This window comes from Petaurus breviceps, unplaced genomic scaffold (assembly GCF_028583685.1).
Source record: "Petaurus breviceps papuanus isolate PSGF00001 unplaced genomic scaffold, PetGlider_PUasm1.0 139, whole genome shotgun sequence".
NCBI lineage: Eukaryota > Metazoa > Chordata > Mammalia > Diprotodontia > Petauridae > Petaurus > Petaurus breviceps.
In genome coordinates this window covers 13,827,037-13,850,520 of record NW_027185697.1, presented here as the reverse complement: position 1 = coordinate 13,850,520, position 23,484 = coordinate 13,827,037, and the positions used below count along the sequence as shown (strand labels likewise).

General features: G+C 46.0%; 1 protein-coding gene across 2 annotated transcripts in view; it reads left to right on the top strand.

Annotated features, from left to right (window-relative positions):
• Positions 1 to 433: 433 nt before the first annotated feature.
• The window catches only part of LOXL2 (lysyl oxidase like 2), a 154,035-nt gene continuing 130,984 nt past the window's right edge, over positions 434 to 23,484 (top strand). For both annotated transcript variants that reach the window (XM_069066818.1, XM_069066807.1), the window contains exon 1: positions 434 to 714. The gene's annotated coding sequence lies outside the window, so the exon portion shown is untranslated. The remainder of the gene's footprint in view (positions 715 to 23,484) is intronic.

Below are 23,484 nucleotides of genomic sequence, written 5' to 3'. Positions count from 1 at the left end.
AGACAAATGAAACACCTGGGGTTTTCTGAGTTAAGGGTTCTAAGACATACAGGTGAAGAGGGAGTGCGTTCCAAGCATGCCGGACCGCCAGTGCAAAGGCCCGGAGACGGGAGATGGCACCTTCCTCCCAGAGAAGCAGTGAGACAAGAACTTTCTAAGTCTCGTCAGAAATGGGAGTTGTGGTCTTTATCAGCAGAGCGCAGGATGGGGGTGATGGCTCGCGACCCCTGGGAGTGAAGGAGCTGGAAAAGGGTAGGGGGAGCCCCAATCCCTCCCGTCCTTTTCCCTCCCCTGCGGGGCCTGTGCAGGGGCTCGGGGAGGGGCAGCCCAGCAGAGAAGTTAGAACAAAAGGGGGCCGGGACTGGGCAGCCAGGCGGCGGGCCTGGGCTGGAAAGGGGGTGGGTCCGGGGAGGGGTTTTCTGGGCGGCTCCAGTGAAAAGGAGCTGGAGGGCGCGGGCGGCAGGGCAGTCAGGGCAGCAGCGGCAGCCACCAAGGCAGCAGCAGCTTCCCGGCGGGGCCAGGGGCTCCCGGAGCTTGCACTCAAACACTGCTGCTACTGCCCCAGCAGCCCCCGCAGCCACTGCCCTGGGCGCTTCAGGGAGTGGGGCGCGAGTGCAGGGGGCGCGGGAGTCCCTAAAGCGGCGGAGCAGGAGGGCAGACTCGAGGGGGCGGCTGGAGCGCGGCACCGGCTCCCAGGAAGCCTCCACACCTTGGGTAAGTGCCCATGCCCTCGCTTCCCACAGTCCCACCCCGGGGGAGACGCTGGAGAGCCAGAGAGGGGGGCAGTGGGGCGGGGAGGGTATCGGAGGAAGGTCCATTATTGCTGGAATCACGGAATGCCAGGGCTGGGAGGGACCCTAGTCTGCTCCAACGCTCTCCTTTTGCAGATGGGGTAAACTGAGGAACCAAGAGGTGTCTAGACTAAAGATTTATTGCTTGAAGGGACTTCAGAAGGCATCTGCCCCAATTTCCTCATTTTCCATATGAGGAAACTGAAATTACAGAGAAGGAAGGGGATTTGCCCAGGGTCACACAGACAGTGACCTTCTCCCAGGCTGTCTTTGTTTCTGGAATCCCTCCTCACTTGCGGCACTAAGTATCCCTTGTTCCCCTCCATACTCGGCACCAGTACCGCCTCCTCCACGAAGCTCCCCTGATCCCCCCAGTTTAGAGGCGCCGCCTCCCCATTACCTGCAGTTACTGTATATGTATTTGTCTCCTTGGATGTGCAGATGTTTCCCCCAGGTGTAAGCTCCTTGAAGGCAGGGACTGCTTTCATTTTTGCTTTTGGGACTCCAGCGCTGTCCAGCACAGAACCTGGCGCTTAGTAGGTGTTAATGTAATCCGGGGTTCCATCCCCGCTGTTGTGTGGGCAGGACTGCTGGGGGGCTAGGGCTGGCACGGACCCCCCCGAGCGGGGTCACACTCCCTAGAGGGCTGGCACGGGCATACTTGGGCACACACACACACTCTCGGATCTCTGGACCAGTTAATCTCTTCACTGGACCCAACCCAGAAAGCAACAGAGGAAAGACAAGAGTGGGGGAATGGGGGGAGGGGGGGGGGGGGGGAGGGGGGAGAGGAGTGTGAGCAAACAGAAGCTAGGACCTTGGCAAATGGACTCAGGAGAGTCTGTGAGGGTCTCAGCTTTGCAGCTAACCAGCTGGATGCCCGTCTTCACGTCAGTTTCCTCATCCATAAATGAAGGGCTGGTAGTTGATCTGAAAGGCTCCTTATAGGCTAATATCTTCTAGTGGGACTCCAGCCCAAGCTGCTCCTCTCAGTCTGTTCAGTGCAGTCTCATTCGTTGTCATGTTTTCATAGTGTCCTGTGTTGCTTTGCTCCCCACTGCCTCCCCCCACCCACCCCTGTAGAATATGAGGGGGGGCGGGTTTACTCCTATGTCTCCTGTGACAGTGAAGCTGGGTTGAATTGGCACTTAGGGTGGACAGTGGGGAGGCTCAGTGCCCCCCGGGGGTTATGTGCTGGGAGCCATTTGTGTTCTGGTATGGGTTCGACCAAGTGACCTTTGAACTCAGTTCCTACTCCGAGACTCTGGGATTCTGGGACTGTTTACTGGGACCTCCAATGGTCCTGTCTATTGTAGAGGCAGAAGGCTGGTTGGTCTTCCAGTTTATACTGCAGGAGAAGATGCCCAAATTACAGATGTTCAGGACATGCCAGTTCCTGGGCCACAGGAATTCTTATGTCTGAGGGTATCATGAGGCATCATTGTCTACTGAGAAATGGCATGAGGTCAAAGTCAGAAAGGACTGGGTTCAAATCCCACTATTTAAATGGCATCTACTCCCATAGTCATCAAAGGGCTCTGTCTGTTTACAGTAAGTACTTAATAAAGGCTTAGAGAGCATATGAATGCACTGTGCAGAGCTATATAAGAGAGCCACAGAAGGGACTCTGTCATTTATTCTGTGTGACCTTGGGCAGGTCACACAGCATCTCTGGACCCCAGCATCCTCTACAAAATGAGGAGATTGGATTAGGGGGATCTCTGAAGTCCCTTCCAACTCTAAATGTGTGATCCAAAGATTCTCTTAGTGTCTTGCAAAGGGCAGCGGGAGCTGGGGGGCTAAGGAAGCCCAAGGGTGGGGCAGGGGCTGGGGTGGGGCCCTTGGCCCTTCTGAAGTGGCCTCAACCCCAGAAGGTTAGAAAATGGTACCATGCTCCCTCTGAACCCACAGGCACAGTTTAGGTACAACTGGTTCTCTAACAAAATTCATTGATAGGATTTAAAGACAGAATCTAACCCCTTCATTTGACAGATGAGAAAACTGAGGTCCACACAGGTTGCAAAACTCACTCATTTGTTCTTCAGCCCCTACTGTATGGGGGCAGAGCCCTTTGATGGCTTCTGGGAGAGATGCAAAGTCTAAATAAGAGTCTGTCCTCGCCTTTGTAGAGCTGAAGATTTAGTACTTTGCAAAGAACTTTCCCCACAAATATTGTCATCCCCATTTTATGGACCAGGAAACTGAGGCAGAAGGAGGCAGTGACAGAAGGCTGTTATATGGTAGAACTAGATCCCCCAACTTCAAACTCAGTGCTCCCACTCCTAAGTAAGTGGGAAATTCTTTCCCCTGGCAGACTTGGTGAGCCTCACGGTGAGTGAGTTAGTCTCTTTGCCAGAGAGGCTCCTGGCCTCCATGTATCTACTGGCCTCTTTGCTGGGCTTGGTCCTCTTGGATTAGTTTGGCAGGGCAGAGGAAAGTTTACAAAGGAAATGAACTTTTTGATGCCTAGAGAGGATGTGGTCAGATCTTACTTTGCCCTGAGAAATCTCTTGGGGACATGTTACTAACAATCCCTTGAGTGAGCCCAGGGTTTGGTAACTGGATGAGCATATCTCGGGCTGTCTTAGATTGGTAGAGCTGGACCAAATCTAGTCAGTCAGCTAAGCCAAGCCCTTCTTTTAACCAAGGCCAGAGCACCTTGCCCATTCAGAAAGTTGATCCAGATCTGCCTTAGAGATCTGAGTGGCCTGAGACACTCAGAAGGTAAATGGCACAGCTGACGTGTGTCAGCCGCAAAATTGGAACCAAGATATTCTAGGCTCCTAAGCTGGCCCTCTGTCCACTGACTCTATCACTCTGGCTTTCCCAGAGATAGTTTACTATGGATAGAACATAATCTCTTTGAGGGCAAAGACTTTCATTTCTGCCTCGGTTTCCCCAGTACTTAACCTAGTGCTTGGTATACAGTTGGCACTTAATAAGTTCTTGTAGATTAATTTTTATCTTATATTTATAGCACCCAAGAGTACCTGGCACATAGTTGGTGCTTAATAAATGCTTATAGATTGATAGATTACAGATGTTATTATCCCCATTTTACAGATGAAGAAAGTCGGTCTTCTTAGATTTTGAGTGATTAGCTCAAAATCACAAAACCAATGTATGTCCAGAGTTAGGACATGAACCCAGGTCTTTCTGGCTCCTTAAGTCTGCCCTCTGCTATATTGCTTCTTGTTGTATACCAAATAGGTGATTAATAAATGTTTATTGAATGAAATTGAAGGGACTTATTCAAAATCTATGTTGTTGTGGTTGTTGTTTGTTGTTGTTGAGTCCCATCTGACTCTCCATGGCCCCATTTGGGGTTTTCTTGGCAAAGATACTGGAGTACTTTGCCATTTCCTTCTCCAGCTTATTTTACAGATGAGGAAACTGAGGCAAACAGGGTGAAGAGACATGCCCAGGATCACACAGCTAGGAAGTGAGGTCAGATTTGAACTCAGGTCTTCCTGACCCCAGGTCTGGAACTCTATCCACTGCACCACCCAGATGCCCCTCCAAATCAATAGCGGAGCCTAGAATAGAGATGCCCTGACTCCCACCTACCCCAGGGTTCCCTGTTACTGAACAATCTTGTCAGAGTGCCGGCTGAGCTCAGTTTGGCTCTGCTTCTGTCCAGCTGTCAGCATTGTCTCTGGTCAAGGAAATGACCCAGTAGCAGTGGCCAGAAGTCCCAGTTCTGAGCCTGAGATGACTGTACTGAAGAATTGGGCAGGATTCTGGGGGGGATTCTAGCCTGAGGTGGGGCAGTTCTCCTGGGTTCCATTCCTGGCCCCATGATGGGGAGCAGGATCCCTCTGTGCTCCCAGAGCATTCTCGCCTATCCTGTCATTCGATCCCCCAAAAGACCTGGTGAGGGAGTGTAGTGTCATTATCCTGATTATTGTCATTATTGTTGGGACTGGCCAGGCAGAGAGTGAGCCTGGGAGATATAAGGACCTGGGATTGGATCCGGCCTCCGACATAGGCTGCCAAGGGATGACCTTGGACTAGTCATTCATCCTCAATCTGTTTGTAGGTTAGGTGCCCCCCTTCCCTTTATCAAATCTCTAAGTCCCTTAACTTAGTGCCCCAGGCCACAGCCTTCCCCAGCAGTTCTTACTCAGGACCAGTGGAGAGAGTTTCCACACTAATAAAATCACAGGACTGAACCCAAAATATAGGTAATTATAATAGCCAACATTGATATAGTGCTTTGAGTTTGACAAAGCCCTTTAGATAAGTTATCAGCCTGAATTCAAATCTGATCTCAGACCCTTACTAGCTGTGTGACCCTGAGCAAATGACCTAAGTAACCTCTGCCTCAGTTTCCACAGCTGTAAAAAATGAGGATAATAATCCTCTCAGAGGTTCTACCTCTCACAGAGTTGTGAGGATCAAATTTAATCAAGTTTGTAAAGTACTTGGCACAGTGCCTGGGGCATAGTAAGTGCTTAATATATGCTCATTTCCTTCCTCCCTCCCTCCCTCACTCCCTTCCTTCCTTTCTTCCTTCCTCCCTCTACTTTCTTCCTCCCTCTCCTTCCTTCCTTCCTTCCTTCCTTCCTTCCTCCCTCCCTCTTTCCCTCTCTCCCTCCTTCTGTACAGGATGACTGCTGAGTATTCCTTACCTTTGGTGTTTTAATGGCCTCCAGGCAGCTCAGAGCAGTGTGGGAATCTTGGGAAGACCTTTGGGTTGGAAGCCACAACACATTGAAGAAGTGAAGTCTTGGCTCTCCGTCTGAAGAGTTGGGAAATTCTTAGGCAAGGCACTTCCCCCTGAAACTCAGTTTCGTCATCTGTAAAATGGTTTTTGAAAAGATGATTTCTAAAGGTCTTCTGCCAATATTAGTGTTCTATGTTCTAAGGTTCCCTAACCCCCACAGTTGTGATAGTCTGTGTTCTAACCTCTGTTTCAGTTCTGACATTCTCTATTCTAAGACACTCCCCCTTATTCACATTCCAAGTTCTAAGTACCCTCCCAGGTCTCATATTTTGTGACCAATGAATTTTCAGTACTTTAATCACTTGTATGTGTTTATTTGTTGCTTGCCCCCTGTAAAGCACCTATTGATGTTAAAATAAGCAGTCTCCTGGGTTTCCTATCCACCAAAGAGCTAAGACCCTCTTTTGTCCTCCTGGGTTCTCCAGGGCAGCCTGACATGTCTATGGGCTTTGACTAGGGCTAGGCTGACCTGGAAGGGGCCAGTGGAATTCACTTCAATTCAACACATTTCTAGATGCCTTCCCTCCCCCTTACCAGAGAGGGAGTCTGAGGGGAGGTCCAGATCTTTCTAGGCTGACCAGCTCAGCTCACAGAGGCTTCCTCTAGCCTTTGCTTCTCAGATCTTTGGGCTTTGCGTACGTGGAACTGGTAACAGCAAAAATGTGGTTCTGTTTCTTTAAGGTCTATAAAGTGCTTTACAAATATTATCTCACTTAATCCTCTCATGTAACCCTGGGAGGTGGTGCTTTTATTATTACCATTTTACAAATGAGGAAACTAAGGCAGACAGAAATTAAGAGACTTGCCCAGAGTCACACAGTTAATAAGTATCTAAAACAGAATTTGAACTCAACTCTTCCTCACTCCAGTCCCAGCATTCTTCCCACAGCATCCTCCAGAAACATGGTAGTATAGTAGATCCAAAGTGGGCTTTGGAGTTAGGAAGTCCTGAGTTCAAATCCTGCCTTGGAAACTTACCAGCTGTGTGACCCAGGGCAAATCACTTAAACATTTTGATCCCAAGTCCTTCCTTGGTAAAAATAGGAAACGGAGTTGGTGGCCCCTGAGGTTCCCTCCAGTTCTCTGACCTCCCCCCACTTATGTCTTCTTATCTTGAGTTGGAAAGAGCTATTTTGGTCTTGTTAGTTATTTTAAAATAACTGGACCTGGAGTCCTGTAAAGCCAAGTGATTGAAGTCGCACGCAATCCCAGGACAGCCCATGCACCTCATCAGGAAATAGTTCTGTCAAAGTGAGATTCCAGCAGGAGCTTCAGGAGGCTGAGAGAGAACCCCATTTGGTCATAGCCGATCAAGACTGACAAAGACATCATTTTGGAGGTGGAAAACCTTGGTCTGGATAGGCTCCCTCTCTCACTGTGCCCTGAAAGCCCCCTTCTCCCGGAAGAAATAGTCTGGGTCAGGCAGGGTTCTTGGGGCCCATGCAGAATGGACCAGCCCTTTGGGTGTCAAAGTGTTCATTTGTATGGGAGGGTGTAAGATGAGTGTAAGATGAGGACCTCTCCCCAGTCCCTTCCCCACCCCCCTCCACCTGAGGAACGCCACCAAACCTCAGCCTGCTTCAGGTGATCAGAGCCCGTGCTGGGAGCTGGTCAATGAGCACCATTCATTCACGAGCCTTTGCTTGGAGACCTTCCGGGATGGGGAACCACGGCTTCTCCCACTTTGGGGCTGTTACCACTGTTAGGCTATAGCCTCTCTGAATTTTCCTACCCCCAGCTCCTGGTTCTGCTCTTTGGGATCAAGCCGAAAGAGTCTAATCACTCTTGACCTGTGATAGCTGATAGCCTTCGCAAAGCTCTGTATAAATATGAATGATGATTAATAATTGATTAATTAGTATAATTATCTCCAGAGGAATTCTAATCCTGAGCTGCTGTGACTCCTGGCAGTAGTTCATGTTATGTTCTTATACCATGGGCATTTTCACTTGTGAGGCAGCTGGATAATGGAATCCTTTAAGGTCCATCAGGGCTCCAGACCGGGCTGCCCTGCCCAGAATAACACACTGTTGGGGGCAGGCTAGAGGGGTTTATAGAATCGCAGAAAAACCATCCACTGCAACCCACACTCTAACAGGGATCTTCTCTGTAATAACTCTGACAAATGTTTGTCTGGCCTTTGCTTGAAGCCCTTCAGTAATGGGGATCTCACCACTTCCCCAGACAGCCCAGTCTACTACTGAACAGCTCAGTCAAATCTGTTTCTGCCCTCTGGGGCCAAACGGAACCTGGCTCATCCTTCCTCTAGCCCCTCAAATACTCCAGGGCATAGATGCTCTCTAAGATCTTTGCTTCTCCAGCTAAGCCCGCCCAGTTCTTTCTCCCTACTTTTATGTGGTCCATACAGTGCTCTGAAGTTGCCCTTCCACCTCCCACTCATACCGGCAGGCTGGGTCACCAGAGGGCTGCTGATATGCCCTATCAAGGCTCTAGGGGTATCTCTGAGGGGCTGCAGTCAATCTTTCTTAATGCCATAGCTCTTGAACCCCTACCAGTAAGCACTTTTCCTCATGACTATCAGCTGATATCAATAAATCAGCCAGACTTCTAGAAAGTGGTCCTTATCCCAATTTGTCAGTATTCTTTCCAAAATGAGCCAATCAAAGGTGAACTATAGATATGGTCTGACTAGGGCAGACTACTGGACATTCTGCCTCTCAACTCAGCTTCAAATTGCACTAACCTCTCTTTTTCTTCTCCTTCTCACTCCTCATCCAAATTTAGTGTTCCCTTCTCCCCAGAACCCCAAGCAGAGCCGTATTACCTAAAGGACACTCAAGGCTCATGAACTCAAGGAGCCCTGGTGTGGATTAAGGCAGTCCCCTTGAGTATTTCCTTGTTGGTTAGCCCTTGGGGAGGGGGTTAGTGCCCTAAGTCCTAGCCTTCATCTTGAAGAAGCCCTTCCCCCTATATGGACCTCAGTTTCCTCACCTATGAAATGAGGGAAATGGTCTCAATACCCACTAAGAAGTCTTTTGTGATTCCTCTAGGAGAAATTACTTCTTTCCCAATGTTCTTCTAGATACTGTTAGGAGACAGAGACAGCCCTCAGCAAAATTGTAAAGGAGGGAAAGATTGTCACTCCAATTTAACAGGTTGGGCTTTTTTAAAATGAGTATTATGTGTAAGACCCTCACAGAAGCACAAAATGAAAATAGCCCCTGCCCTCAAGCAGATTACATTCTACTGGCAGTTGGAAGATAAAATACGTGAAGCCTAATGGCTAGAGGACCTCCTCTAGGAGGTGGAGAATGAGGAGAGGCTCAGAATAGTCCAGAGATTCAGAAAGGCTTAGATAAGGATAGCATGCATTCCAGGGATGGGGCACAGCTTGTGCAAAGACCAAGAGGCAGGAGATATATTGCTAACAGCAAACAGCCTTTGGGCCAGTATGGCTAGAATATAGAGTTTGTGAAAGAGAATTAAATGAAAGGCTGAGCTGGCACTAGCCTTGGGAGTGTTTAAATGCCAAATGCATTCTCCCTGTGTATATCTGCCTCATTATCCAGAGGACTAGGGTTTTCTGGCAGTCAGGGGTGGTCAAGCTACCTCTAATCCAAGGGATATTACCTGGGTATATCACCTCCTGCAGGGGAGAAGGGAATGCTTAGTCTTTGGGAATGAGGTCCTTATGGTAGAATCCCAGGCATTGTTGGGGAAGAGATTGGGGCCACAAGGTCTTCCTGGCATGGCAAATGGACCAGAGCCTTCTTTGATTCTTCCCTTCTCCCAAGGGATATTTGATGCTTTCCCAAGAACCTTTGCGTGTCCAGGTGAAAAGCCACTTAAGATTGGTGTAGGACCTTGAAAGTCCAGGGCACTGAACAACAGAATTTACAATCTGGGCAACTGATTCTGATGGTTTTCTCTGGCCTCCTCATCCCCCAGCCCCCAGAAGAGTGTGGGCCCCTCAAGAGCATGGTGGTAAATTGTAGTTTGTATTTCCCACACTCTTAGTGTGGCTGGGCTCAGGGTGAGCATGCTGGAAGGAAAGTGAAATGTCAACATGCCCACTTGTTGGGATGCCACACGAGAAACTCTCCTTCAGGATTAGATGGTTGCCCTGGGCTCTTATGGCTCTGGAATTCTGAGGAAGAAGCTGAGAGATGGGTTGCGGGTACTGAGCAGTCTTACAGGGAGATGCTTTGGTGGGGAATGATTGGAGGGGAAGCCTCTATTCAACTCCTCCCCCGACCTAGCCCAGTCTGTCTCCAGCCTATTTTTTTCCAGGATGATTACACACCCCCCTACACACACACACATTCCACCAGACTGGCTTACTTGCTGCTTGTTCTTTATATTTGCCATCCCATCCCCCCCTCTGCCTTTGCTTCCCCCTGTGCAGAAAGTGCTCCCTCCTCATCTTGGCTTCTCAGAATCTTCACCTCGCCTCAGCACTCAGCTTGTGTCCCCTCTCCCACGAGGTCTTTGCAGATTGCCCCCAGCCTGGCGTTCTTCACCTTTTTGGTTCATAACTGACTGCTTAGCTGGTGAAGTCTGTGGACCCTTCCTCAGAATCATATTCCCAGTGGCACAAAATAAAATACACAGCATGACAAAGGAAACCAATGCCATTGAAGCACAATGATCAAAACAGATTTTTTAAAGAGTTCCCAGAGCCAAGGTTAGGAATCCCTTCCCTTCTTAGGGTGCCCTGCCATCTGCCCCCATTGCTTTATATTTGCTTGGTAAACCTTTCATATCTTTATCTCAATGGACAGGTGGAGCCCTTGGAAGGGGAGCTACTTCAAAGCAGCTATTGTATTCCCTTTTCCTCCGTATTCCTGGAATACTCTGTATTCCTTGGCACAGAGTAAATTCTTAATGCTTGTTGGATGGGGTGAAATGGAATCATGGGGAGCTAACAGCCATGGCACCCTGGGGAGCTAACAGCCATGACACTCTGGGGAGCTAATAGCCATAGCACCCTGGGGAGCCAACAGCCATGGCACCCTAGAGAGCTAATGCTTCCTCACCCCCATGGTTTTTGTATCTCTGATCTTGCCCGCTTTGTAGACAGACAGACAGAGAGATGGGTGAATGGATGGAAGGATGGATGGATGGATGGATGGATGGATGGATGGATGGATGGATGGATGTATGGATGGATGGATGGATGGATGGATGGATGGATGAACAGATACCAGATATGAGCTAGAACTGGCTTTGCTAACCAGCTTTGTGTTGGAAAGGATGAGCTCAGGTGCTCACAAGCACAGGAAAGCTGCTGCCTGCCTGAGAGCATGGGTTTGGAGATCTGATCCCGCTATGAGTTTCAGTAACCCAGGCAGAGCATGTCAGGGATGCAGAGTCCCTGGGCTTTCCCACCGCTTCCTGACATTGCATCATGTGGAAAGTATGCAGCCCTCCATCCCCCTCCTTCTCCCTCTATCCTCCTCCTTCCCTCTCTCCGCTTCCTCTCCTCCTCGTTTCCTCCCTGTCCCCCTCCTCTCCTACACGTGCAGGGATCCTGCCCCACGTGTTCTTTGCTTGAATGATCAGGAGGAACATTGCAGGGTCAGGGGCTGCAGAGTGCGCCTGACCCCACAGCTCAGCCTCACAAGCAGCTTGGCTTTCTTTGGTTCACCACAGGGAGAGCATGTGTGGGTGTTGGGGGCCTCCTTAGCTGGGCTGGGGGGGAGAACTTAGGGGCCAGATTCTGATCACACCCAGGGGAGGCAGAGGTCTTAGTGTTTGGTTTGTTGGAGTATGCCTCTGGATTTTCCATTAAGAAGTGGCCTGGGCTAGGGAAGCAGACAGGATTCATGTTCAGCTATCCTGGTCTAGAAACAACTGAGGGATCAGAGAATTTTAGATTTACAATCAGAAAGGACCTTAGGGGTCATCCAATTCAACACCCTCATTTTACAAATAAAGAAACTAGAGCCCAAGGAGATTAAGTGACTAGTCCTTGATTACACTGCTAACAAGTGTCAGAAGTGGGATTTGAACTCTGATCCTTCTGACACCATGTTTTATAGGATCAGGATGGAAAGGCTGACATTCCATGAGCCTTGTGTTTGATGGATACCAAGTACAGGTGTTCTCCAACTAATACCATTAATATCAATAGCATCTGTATAATGCTATTAAGTTTACAAAGCATTTACAAATATTATCTCATCCCCATAACTACCCTGGGAGCTAAGTGCCATTTAATCTCACTTTACCAATGGGGAAACTGAGGCAGACAGCAATTGAATGGTTTTTATAGAGTTCTCCAGTGGGATTTGAACTCGTGTCTTCCTAACTCCAGGTCCACCTAGTTGCCTCTGCATCAGGCCAAATAATATTACAGGACTAGTGAGGCACATTGGGGCGTGTTATAGATGAAGTTATTCAACTAGTATGTGGCGTTGTTTCCTAACTTTTCTGTAGGGTGGGATTATAGTAACGATGCTATTATAGCAACACTATAGAGAGACAGTGGGACTTAATAGATAGAGTGGGAAAGCCTTGAAACCAAGAAGACTGGGTCCAAGTTCTGCCTTTGATCCATGTTGGTGGGATCACCAAGGGCAAACTCCCAGCACCCACAGAGAACTCTCCAAGACTATACATTGTCAATATGCTTCGATGGAGATAATTTCCACACTGGGAATTCCCCACACTAATATCTGGATTGAATATCTATCTATCTATCTATCTATCTGTCTGTCTGTCTGTCTGTCTGACTGTCTGTCTGTCTGTATCTGTCTATCACCAGCTAGGTAGTGTAGTAGATAGGGCACTGAACCTGGAGTCAGGAAGAGTCACCTTTCTGAGTTCAAGTCTAGCCTCAGACACTTCCTAGCTATGTGAACCTGGACAAGTCACTTAACTCTATTTGCCTCAGTTTCCTCATATGTAAGGAGGAAATGGCAAGCCACTCTGGTGTCTTTGCCAAGAAAATTCCAACTGTCCAACAACAAAAATCTGTTATCTGTCCATCTATCTAACATATCAGCTATCTATCATTTATCCATTCATTCAACTATCATTTAGAGAGCACCTACTGTATTGATACTGAGATAAGAATGAAACAATCCTTTTTCTCAGAGCTTACATGCAACCAGGGCAGTCCCCATGTAGCTACTATGCCAAGCTGTCTCTCTCTAGTGTGACCATAATAGCATTGTTATGGACCTGGACACAGACAAGTAAATATAAGATATTTACAAAGTAATTTTGAGGGATATTGGCAGTTATGGCCAAGAGCCTAGGGGATCTCAGAGGGGAAGAAGGAGTACATTGTAGGAAATGGACACTGCCTGGATAAAGGTGTGGAGATAGGAGATGGAATATTGTGTGAGGAACAACTCGGAGGCCAATTTGGCTAGACCCTACAGTGTGTAAGGAGGGGGCATGTGGGGTAATCAGCCTAGAGAGATAGGAGGGAGCCAGATCGTGGGGGGTTTGAAGTGCTAGCCAGGAGAAGTTTATATTTTATCCTTGAGGCAAAAAGGATGAATGAGTGGAACATTAAGCACTTCCTAGGTGCCAAATGCTGTGCTAGGCATTGAGGATACAAATAGAAAAGCAAGACAGATCCTTCCCTCAAGGAGCTCACAGCCTAATGGAGGAGACAATCCATGGAGAAGATTTCAACTGCACATCAGATGGGAAGGAATCCTGGTTCTTAGGGTGTAGGAGCAGAGCCCGTGGTCCAGCCTCTTCTTTAATGTCATTCCCGCTGATAAAACCGTGTCAGTTTCTGATGCTGAGCCACTTGACAGGCTCGTGACTCTCGTTTCTGGGTCTTCAGTAGCTACAGCTATAGCATCTTCAGGAGAATTGCCAGGCTGCATCTCTGTGGGTGTTCCCTCCCAGGTGCAATGCTCAGGGGGCTGCCTAGCAGCAGGGTTGTCTGTCTGGGGGATGCTGCCAGTCCTGGGGCTCTGGGGCTTACCTGCCCCCAGGAGGGCAGTTGGTCAGCAGTTGGTGCTGGTGGTGGTGAGGAAAGTAGCCCCTTCTCCACATTGATTGATCTACTCCATGACTGGGCTGGAAGGTGGGCTGTCTGTCTGAGGGTACTAATGATCTCCAGGCTCTTGGGTTCAAGGTCCTAGACTCTCTATTGGTATCTAAGGGGAGGTGCTGGTCCAGGTGCTGATTTAGCTTGTCTGGTGCATGCTGCCCCCTAAGGATCCCCTGTCATTTGCACTGAACTCTTTTGAGCAGGGAGTGATGCCAAGATACAATGAAAGACACAGCTTATTCTGATAGAGCAATATCACCTAATACCATATACATTTATTAAGTACGTAATGTATATGGATTGCAGTGCTAAGTGGGAAGGAACCTATAAAATTTAGATGAGACTATTCCCTGCCCTCGAGGGATTTGCAGCCTCACGGAATTAGGTCATACAGGTAGGATTATAAGGCTTTAGAACTGGAAGGGACATTGGAAGTCATCTAACCCCTCATTTTATCAGTGATGAAACTGAGGCCTAGAGAGATGAAACACTTAGCACAATATCTGGCCCATAGTAGGTGCTTAATAAATGGTTATTGATTATTGGGGGGAAAAAGAAAAGATGACTTGTCCAAGGTCATACAGGTAATAAGTAGCAGAAGTAGCTGAATCAAGATTTGAACCCAGGAACTCCATATACAGAATTCTTTCAGCTCTACCGATATAAAGAATCACATGCCAAGTAAGAGCCTCGGATTTCAAGTGAGAGAAACTGCATTTCAATCCCAGTTCCCCTACTCAATACCTCTGTGACCTTGAGCAAGTCTTGTTCTTTCTCTGGAACTCAGTTTCTCCTTTTGTTTAAATAAGCAGGGTTTGACTAGATGATCTCTAAGGCCCTTCTAGCTCTAAAGAATTAGACAATTAGGTAGCACAAAGTACTGAGTGAGGTCCAAGTTACTGACCGATGGGACCCAGAGAGGCTTTTGGAGGAGCTGGCTTTTTTGAGGGGCTCAGATAACAGTCCAGTCTGCCTGGAGTAGAGAATGCACAGAGGGAAAGCTTATTCTTTTTGGATCCCCTATATTTCCACACCTTTGCCGTGGGTTCGCCTTGTCCTCAGGATTTTCCTTTGCAGCTGTGATGTCTGTCTTTGTTATAAATGTGATCTCATTGGGGGCTGGGGGTGGGGAGGATGTGGGTTTCCAGAATGTTTCTGTTCAACAACTTTTGTAATAGGGGAGGTTGTGTTGGTTGCTATAAACACTGTGCATCCTACGCCCATTGCCCCATTCCCACAGGCTCCATGTGGCCTGCAGCAGGAGAAAATGGAAGAATTCAGTTTTTACTCTGTGCTAGGCACTAGGTCAGTGCAGCCACCATCCTCAAGAAATTTCCATTCTTTAGGCAGCTAGGTGGCGTAGGGGATCTGGGGTCAGGAAGATCTGAGTTCAAATCCAGCCTCAGACACTTTCTAGCTGTGTGACCCTGGGTAAGTTGCTACCTCAGTTTCCTCACTTGTAAAATGGGGATAATAATAGCACCTTCCTCCCAGGACTGTTGTGCGAATGAAAGAATATTTGCAAAATGCTTAGTACGATGCCTAGCTCATGACAGGTGTTACCTAAATATTAGGTATTATTTTTACTGTTGCTTTTATTATTGGAGAGGGTGGTGAACCAAATGTATAGACAAGTAGATGCCAAATATCTTCATTCACAATTCATAATGGATCTGTGATCTCCCCAATTTGGAAGTCCCCTCCAAGTGATACAGATTGCAGCGCATCCATGCCTGTCTATCCTGTGTGATTCTTGTTCATAGCCTTCCAAAAGCTCACCCCGAGAGGTCCACCCAATATGTTGGAAGTCCTCTTTGCTTTCTTCTGACATCAGGAGTGCACCAGTGGCAAGCTTTGGCTGGCTATCTGTCATCCCTTGCCCTCATCACTTGACCAGCCCACCTTCTCTTCCTGTTCTAAATTCCATGATGACATTGTTTACTCCTATTTTTCCTTTGAGTTCTTCACTGATTATATAGTGGCACAAAGTGGAAGAGTTACTTTAATTTGCATTTCTCTAATTATTAGTGATTTGGAGCATTTTTTCCCATATGGCTGTTGATCGCTTGGATTTCTTCCTTTGAAAACTGCCTCTCTACATTGATCATTTTCCAATTGGGAAATGAGTAGTAGACACTCTTCATCCACTTGGTCTTTCCTGTGTAGATGGTTGAGTCAACTCTTTTGAGTGATTGTGGCTCTCTACTGAAAAGCTCTGGTGTTGATGAAATCATCACAATGTCATCCAAGGACAGAAGGCTCTGGACCTCACCATCCACAGGGAAGCCCTTTTCCAACAAGAACTCTGCTGTATCTCCAGTATAGTGGCCAATAATCTTGGTCAAATTACATTTCTCAATTTTATGCCTCACCAGATATTGTTGTTAAAGTAGGGTTATTTATATTTTTATATCTCCCAAAGAATCCTGAATGGTCCTGATGGGAGATTTGTTTTTGTAAAAGAGCTTATAAGATATCATTTTGTTTAATCTACATAATGCTTTTTTGGAATCAACCAGAGAGATCTAATATTTTCCATGTCTTTTTGTCAGTGGTGAGATGGTAAAGTTGTGATCCATTATTGAATATTTATTGTGAAAACCTGCTTGATTCCTACTTTTACTGAGGATGCCCTTGACTTGTGCATGGATGACCCTTGATAATTTGATATGGCTAGGACAGTAGGCATCAAGGCTAATCATCATTGATGTTCTCTTGGTTGCCTTTTTGGGTATCAATAAATTCCAAGATTTACCCCCTTGTCTTCTGTATGATTAGCTCACAGCTGGCTTAGAAATACATGGAGAATTCCATGGAATATAAAACACATTTGAAGAAAGATCTCTTTCAGATGCTTTGTATAGTGGTCACTCAGTGTCCTCATGATTGTGTCCACCTCTAGTGACAATCTCCTCTATATACAATGGGTTCAAAGCAGCTTATTTTCTCATCTTTGCTCTTTTTAATACCATTTCTACCCCCACCTTGCTTCCATAGGCACATTTAGGACTGTGATGTTAAAATTCAAGTGTGATGGTTCCCTTGTCACAAGATCATAGATTTAGAGCCCCCCCCCCAAATATTAAAAGTTCTAGTATGGCCCTTTCATTTTACAGAGGAGGGAAGTGGGACTTTTGTGCAAGTTATGACTTACCTGAAGTCATGTGAATTGTAAATGTGTGAGTCAAGATTTGACCTAGACTGAAGGTCCACCATGTTATGTTCCCCTTCCTTCATGGAGACAACAGTTTGTTACAGTAAGTTTGCAGATCTTTTCTATTTTTCTTTTGCTTGCTGTTCTTTAAAGAAAACTTTTATTTTATTTTTTGTTATATTTGGATTCCAAACTGTTTCCCTCCTTTCCTCAAACTCTGCAATAGGACAGGTCAACATTTCACACACACACACACCACATATGTGTGTGTGGTGTGTGTTTGTGTGTATAAACACATATATACACACATGAAACCATACAACACATAGTTCTATTATCAGTTCTTTCTCTGGAGATGGATAGCATCTTCCTTTATAGATGCTTCGTAACTGATTTGAATATTCATATAATTCAGAGTAGTCTGGTCTTTCACATTTACTCTTCAAACAGTATTGCTGTTATTGTTGTTACTGTGCACAACCCTCTCTTGGTTCTGCTCATTTCACTCTTCATTATTTCATACAAGTCTTTCTACATTTTCCTGAAATCAACCGGCTTATCATTTCTTACATCACAGTAGTATTCCATCACAATCATACACCATAAGTTATTCAGTCATTTTCCAATTGATGGGCATCCCTTAAATTCCCAGTTCTTTGCCACCACATAGAGAGCTGCTATAAATATTTTAGAACATATAGATTCTTTTCCTTTTTCCTTGATCAGCTTGGGAAATAGACCTAATACTGGCATTGCTTGGTTAAAGGACATACTAGTTAGATTAAGTCACAGTTCCATCAACAGGGTATTAGTGTCCTAATTTTTCTACAAACCTCCAACATATATCATTTTCCACTTCTAGCATTTTTGCCAATCTTATTAGTGAGATGGTATCTCAAAGTTGTTTTAATTTGCATTTCTCTAATCAATAATAACTTAGAGCATTTTATATAACTATATATAGCTTTCATTTCTTCCTCCAAAAACTGCTTGTTCACATCCTTTGATATTTCTCAAATGACTCATATTCTTACAAATTTGACAAAGTTCTCTACATATTTGAGATGAGGCCAGTTTGCCATTATTTTTCCATTTTCATCCATAAAATCCATGAGGCAAAGGTAAATGAATACAAAATATATGCAAAGTAAATACAAAAAAAATTTAGGAGGGAGAGAGGTAATAACTGGGGGGAAAAGACAGAACCTGAGTTGTATTTCAGGAAGCCAGGGATGCTATGAGGCAAGCAGGAAAAAAAGGGCAGAGTGCTGGTTTCAGAATAAAACTGAACTTGGACAGACTTGGAAGGGCAGTGGGGAAAGCCATGGGGCAGGGTGTGGGATAGATGTTTGGGCTGCTCCAAACAGCATTGACTTTGCTGGGACATAGCCTCCATTCCTGTGGGTGATTGGTTGTCAGCCTGAACGAGAGAAGCTGCTGATAGGGGTGGACCAAGTGGGTTGAAATTCTTTGGAACTGGGCTTTGGAAAAGGTCTCATGCTCAGAGGAAAACTAGAAACTGTTTTGATTGTTGTAATCTGATACTGTACACAGCTCACTGCTGCTCGGGGAGCTAATGAGTCACCAGTACAACAAAGATGGGCAATCTTAGCTTAGTGGTTTAAGTAGTGGAGTCAGCATCAGGAAAGCTTGGGTTCAAATTCTGCCTTTAACACTAGCGATAATGGGCAGGTCACCTAGCCTTTCTGGTCCTCAGTCTCAGTCAGTAAACATTTGTGAAGAACCCATTGTGTGCTAGACCCTGTGCTAAATGTGCTAAATAGCTCCATAGCTATAAAGGCAAAAGACAGTCCCCACTCTCAAGGAGTTTCAGTATAATATGGGAGACAACATGCAAACAACAGTGTAAAAGCCGTATATACAAGATTAATGGGGAACAATCAGCAAAGGGAAGGCACCAGAATTAAGAAGGCTCAGGGGAAGCTTCCTGTAGAAGATGGGATTTTGTTTGGGACTTGAAGGGAGCCAGAGAAGTTAGGAGGCAGAGATGAGAAGGGAGAGCAGCCAAAGCAAAGGGGACGGCCAGTGGAGATACATACAGGTGGGAGATAGACTTATTGTGTAGGAGGGCCAGCAAGGAGACCAGGAATTACTGGATTGCAGTGTGTGTGTGTGTGTGGAGGGTGGGGGCTTGTGTGAGATCACTTGAATGGTGTTGGGGCCAGGGACTAAATTAGGAAGGACTTTGAATGCTGAACAGGGAATTTTCTATTTGATCCTGGGGATCATGGGGAGCTACAGGAGTTTATTGAGGAGTGTGGTGACATAAGACCTCTGCTTTAGGAAGATAACTTTGGCAGTTGAGTGGCGGATGGATTGGAATGAAAAGAGTTTTGTGGCAGAAGACTAACCATAGGCCATTGCCCTAGTCCAGGCATGGGGTGATGAGGGCCCAAGCCGGGGTGGTGATAGTGCCAGAGGAAAGAAGGGGCCAAGATGTAACAAAGGTAAAAAAAAAAGGCCACAGATTGAATATGGAGGGTGAGAGCTAGAATTGAGGATGACACTTAGGCTACAAGCCTGAGGGACCAGAAAGATGGTGATACCCTCAATAGTAAGAAGGAAATTTGGAAGAAGGGAGGTCTCAGGGGAAAGATACTGAGTTCAGTTTTGAGTATGTTGAGTTTAAGGTGTCCATGGGACATTCAGTTTGAGATATTTAATAGGCAGTTGGACATATGGGCATCAGCAGAGAGGTTAAGGCAAGTAAATATGAGAATCATGAGTCTCCTCATCTGTAAAATGGGAATAACCATATCTATAGTGCCTTCATCACAGGATTATTGTAAGGCTCTAATGAGAAAACGTATGCCAAGGGCTATATTAAATCATATTTGGAGCTTAGGGCAGCACCAGAAGCCATCTCATCCCACCCCATCACTTTACAAATGAAAATATTCTGACCTAGGGAGAAAAATGATATGGCCTGATTTCAAATTCAAGCCCTCTGACTCTAGATTTGTTATTGTCTAGTAGTTTCAGCCTTGTCTGACTCTTCTTGACCCCATTTGGAGTCTTCTTGGCAAAGATACTGAAATGGTTTGCCATTTCCTTCTCCAGCCCATTTTACAGATGGGAAAACTGAGGCAAACAGAGTTAAGTGACTTTCCCAAGGTCATACAGCTAGTAAATGTCTGTGGCTGAATTCAAACTCAGAAAGATGAGTCTTCCTGACTCTAAGTCCAATGCTCTCTCTGCTGGGCCACCTAGATGTCCTGACTCCAGATCTAGTGCTCCTCTATTAAGTGCCTGCTGTATGCAAAGTATTGTCTCTGGTGCTGAGAGACATGAGATAAGACCCAGGCCCTCCTACTGGTCTGGGAGTTAGGAGACCTGGATCCTCAGCTTTGGCTCTGACCCATGCTATCTGGGTACAAAGCTCCAACAAATCATTTCACTTGCCTGTGCTGTAAATTGGAGATCATGCTGACCTCACAGGCACATCCCTGGCATGTTGGGTATAATGTGCTATATAAATGTAAGGCATTATGGTAATGATGGTGTTAATAACACCCTCCCCACAACCCCCAAGTAAAACACAGATCTTGCCATGCTACTTTCTCAAAAATCTTCAGTAGCTCTCTGCTATCTCTAGAACACAAACAATTCTTCAACCTGGAGTTTAAGGTCATTGGCAATGCGCTTCTCACCTGCTTTTCTTATTTTGTATTATCCCCTTCCCTCACTCTCTGTTCTAGTGGTCCAATCTCTTCAAAGCACAAATAGCACCTCCTGAAGCAAGCCTTTCCTAATTCTCCAGCTATTTTCTTCTTGAGTCACTTGGTATAACTTTGTATCTAATTATTGGCATTCACATTGTATCTCCCACTAGAAGGTAAACCTCTCCGGGACAGAGCCTGTTTCATTCTTTTTGTCTTTCATTGATTTAGAGTAGACACACTTAACCTTCTTTGTGTGATGGACCAAGCCTTTGCAGGCTAGCCAAGCCTTTGGACTTCTCCGATAGTAATTTTTAGAAGCAGGAAAAATATATAGGATTGCAGAGGAAACCAGTTTTATTAAATTAAAATAAACATGTGCTTCTTTCCCCATCCAAGTTCATGGGTTGCTTGAAATCTATCCATGGACCCCAGGTTAAAAGCTTCTCATCTAGAGTTAAAAACCTCTGAGTGTAACATCTCTCATTTTTTCATTTAAGAAAACTGAGGCACAGAGAGGTCTGTTCACTTACCTAAGACCACACAGATGATAAGTCAAAGGCAGAATTTGAATCCAAGTCTTCTGACTCCAGAATAAGTATGTTCTCCATTACACTTCATTGCCTGCCTCATCTTTGAATCCCCTCTCCGCAGTCACAGTGCCTGGGATAAAGTGAGCACTTAATAAATATTTGGTGAGTTCAGTGACATTTTCTGGATGAAGGAGAATATGGATCATCAAATTGGCAGTGAGTCAAACTGCTGTTCTCATATTGTTAGTCTTAAGTTTGGAAAGTTTGTGGACCAGAGAGTGCAAATGCATCCCAGACCATGTGTCTGGTTCTGAGAGGAGGCAGAGGGTCAGAGAGCTGTCATGGCAAAGGAGCAGACATATTCCATGGGCAGGGTCCTCTCTCTGTCCTGAACCAGCCTGTTGTCTTGGCCCAGGGTCTGTGAATGGCTCTTTCTGTGGGGGAACAGATGACCATGTCTCTTCCCATTAATTTCTATGGCCACAAATGGCAAAGACCAAGTATCCTTTCCCTCCTCCCTCACTTATTCCTGAGCTGCTTCTCTCCAGCAGCTGGAATGCTCTGCTCTGGTTCTGTCCACGCCTTGCCTGGTGAATCAGGACAGTGGAATTTCAACCCTCCTTGTCCCACTTGCCACTTTGACTTTCATTAAAAAGAAATAGCTAAGGGGCAGCTAGGTGGCACAGTGAATAGAGCACTAGCTCTGGAGTCCAAAGGACCTGAGTTCAAATCCGGCCTCAGACACTTAGCACAAAAAACTAGCCATGTGACCTTGGGCAAGTTACTTAACCCCAATTGCCCTACCTTCCAACCTCCAAAAACAAACAAACAGAAAAAGAAATAGTTGAAAAATGGTGATGAGAGCGAAGGGTCATTATCAGAAGGTCTATGTGCTCCACTAGTATCCTCAAGATGTCACAAGAAGCCAAGGAAATTCAAACCTTGGCACTCAGCCCACTGGGTGCAGGCAGTTAGGTGGCACCGTGGCTAGAGTACTGAGCCTGGAGTCAGGAAGATCTGGGTTATCTGCCATGTGCTAACCTCTGTACTAGTTGCTGGAGAAACAAAGACGAAAATAAAAAAGTCTCTGTCCTCAAGGTGTTTATATTCCTAACACATAGTAGGTGCTTCATAAATGTTTGATTGATTATTGATTGAATAGTGCATACATATAAAATACAGAATGTATATAAAATCCAAGAGGAAGAGGAGAGGGCATACATCTAGAGACATGGCTATACCTATGTATCTATGGCTGAGTCTTGAAGATTAAGGGGTTTTAGGAGCAGAAGTGAAGAGGAAGGTGTTCCAGGCATACAGCACAGTCAGGGGACAGGCTTGGAGGGATAAAACAGCAAGATGACCATTTTGACTAGACTGATAGCAAAGTGGGATGAAGGAGGAGTGTATGATGAGGCTGGAAAGGTCTCATCCTAGACCAGGTTAGGAAGGGCTTTGAATGCAAACAGGGGGTTATATTTTATCTTAGGTGTGACAGGAATCTGTTGAATAGAGGAGTAACGAGCTAAGACTTGTGCATTGGGAAAATCACTTTGGCAACTGTGTGGAGGATTGATTATAGTCGGGAGGGAAGCCAATTAGGCCATTGGGGTAGTCAAAGTGTGAGGTGATGAAAGCCAGCACCAGAGTGGTGGCAGTATCAGAGGAAAGAAGGGGGTGTATACAAGACATATTACAAAGGTAGTCTTAATACGACTTAAATACATATCGGATATGGAGAGAGACAGACAGACAGAGAGACAGAGAAAGAGAAAGAGAGAGACAGACAGAGACAAAGAGAAAGAGAGACAGAGACAGAGAGAGAGAAGAACTGAGGAGGATGTCTTGGTTTTGTTGACCTAGGAGAGGGCTGTGTCCCCTACAGTAATAGGAAAAGTTGTTTGCCCTTCCTTTTCAAAGAGGACCATGACACCAGGAAGATGATGCCATGACTTGCAAGTGAATTTAATTTCATTTAAGGGCTGTGCAAAGTCACCAGCTTCACTCTCTCCTCCGGAGCCATCTGGATCCAGTGTTAAGATACAGATCAGGATCACTGGAGATGGCCCCCAGTGAGGTGGGAGATTTTGGCCTTTTTAAGCTAAGGACATTCTGAATTTTCACTTTGACTGAGACAACACCCTTTCAGTGCTTAAGGCTATGTGAGAAATGAGCCAAAGAATGGCCTACATTCTCTACTACAAAGAATTTTACTTGATTAAAAAAAAATCAGTTTGGGAAGGGAAGACGCTCAGGGTTTCTGGCCAAAACAGAAACAATTAAATTCAATTGGGAAAGCAAGGGAGAGGAGAAGGCTGGAGTGGGAGCTTGTTTTATTTCATTCCAATCCTGAAACTGAACCTGACTCTCCAAACTGGCCAGAAGCATGACCAGCCTGCGATGTTTGGAAACGAGAGAGAGCTCTTTAAGCCTGGGAAAATGCCTGTGTGAAGGAATAGAAGTGGGCACCAGCCTAGCTATGAGTACCACTTTGCTGGTACTAGGTAGCAGTGTGCCTGGTGAGAAGGGAATAGATGTGACAAGATATTATGGAGGTAGAGGTGACATCTCTTGGCAACAACTTAGATGAGGGGTCTTGGGGAAAGGAAGAGTCGAACATAA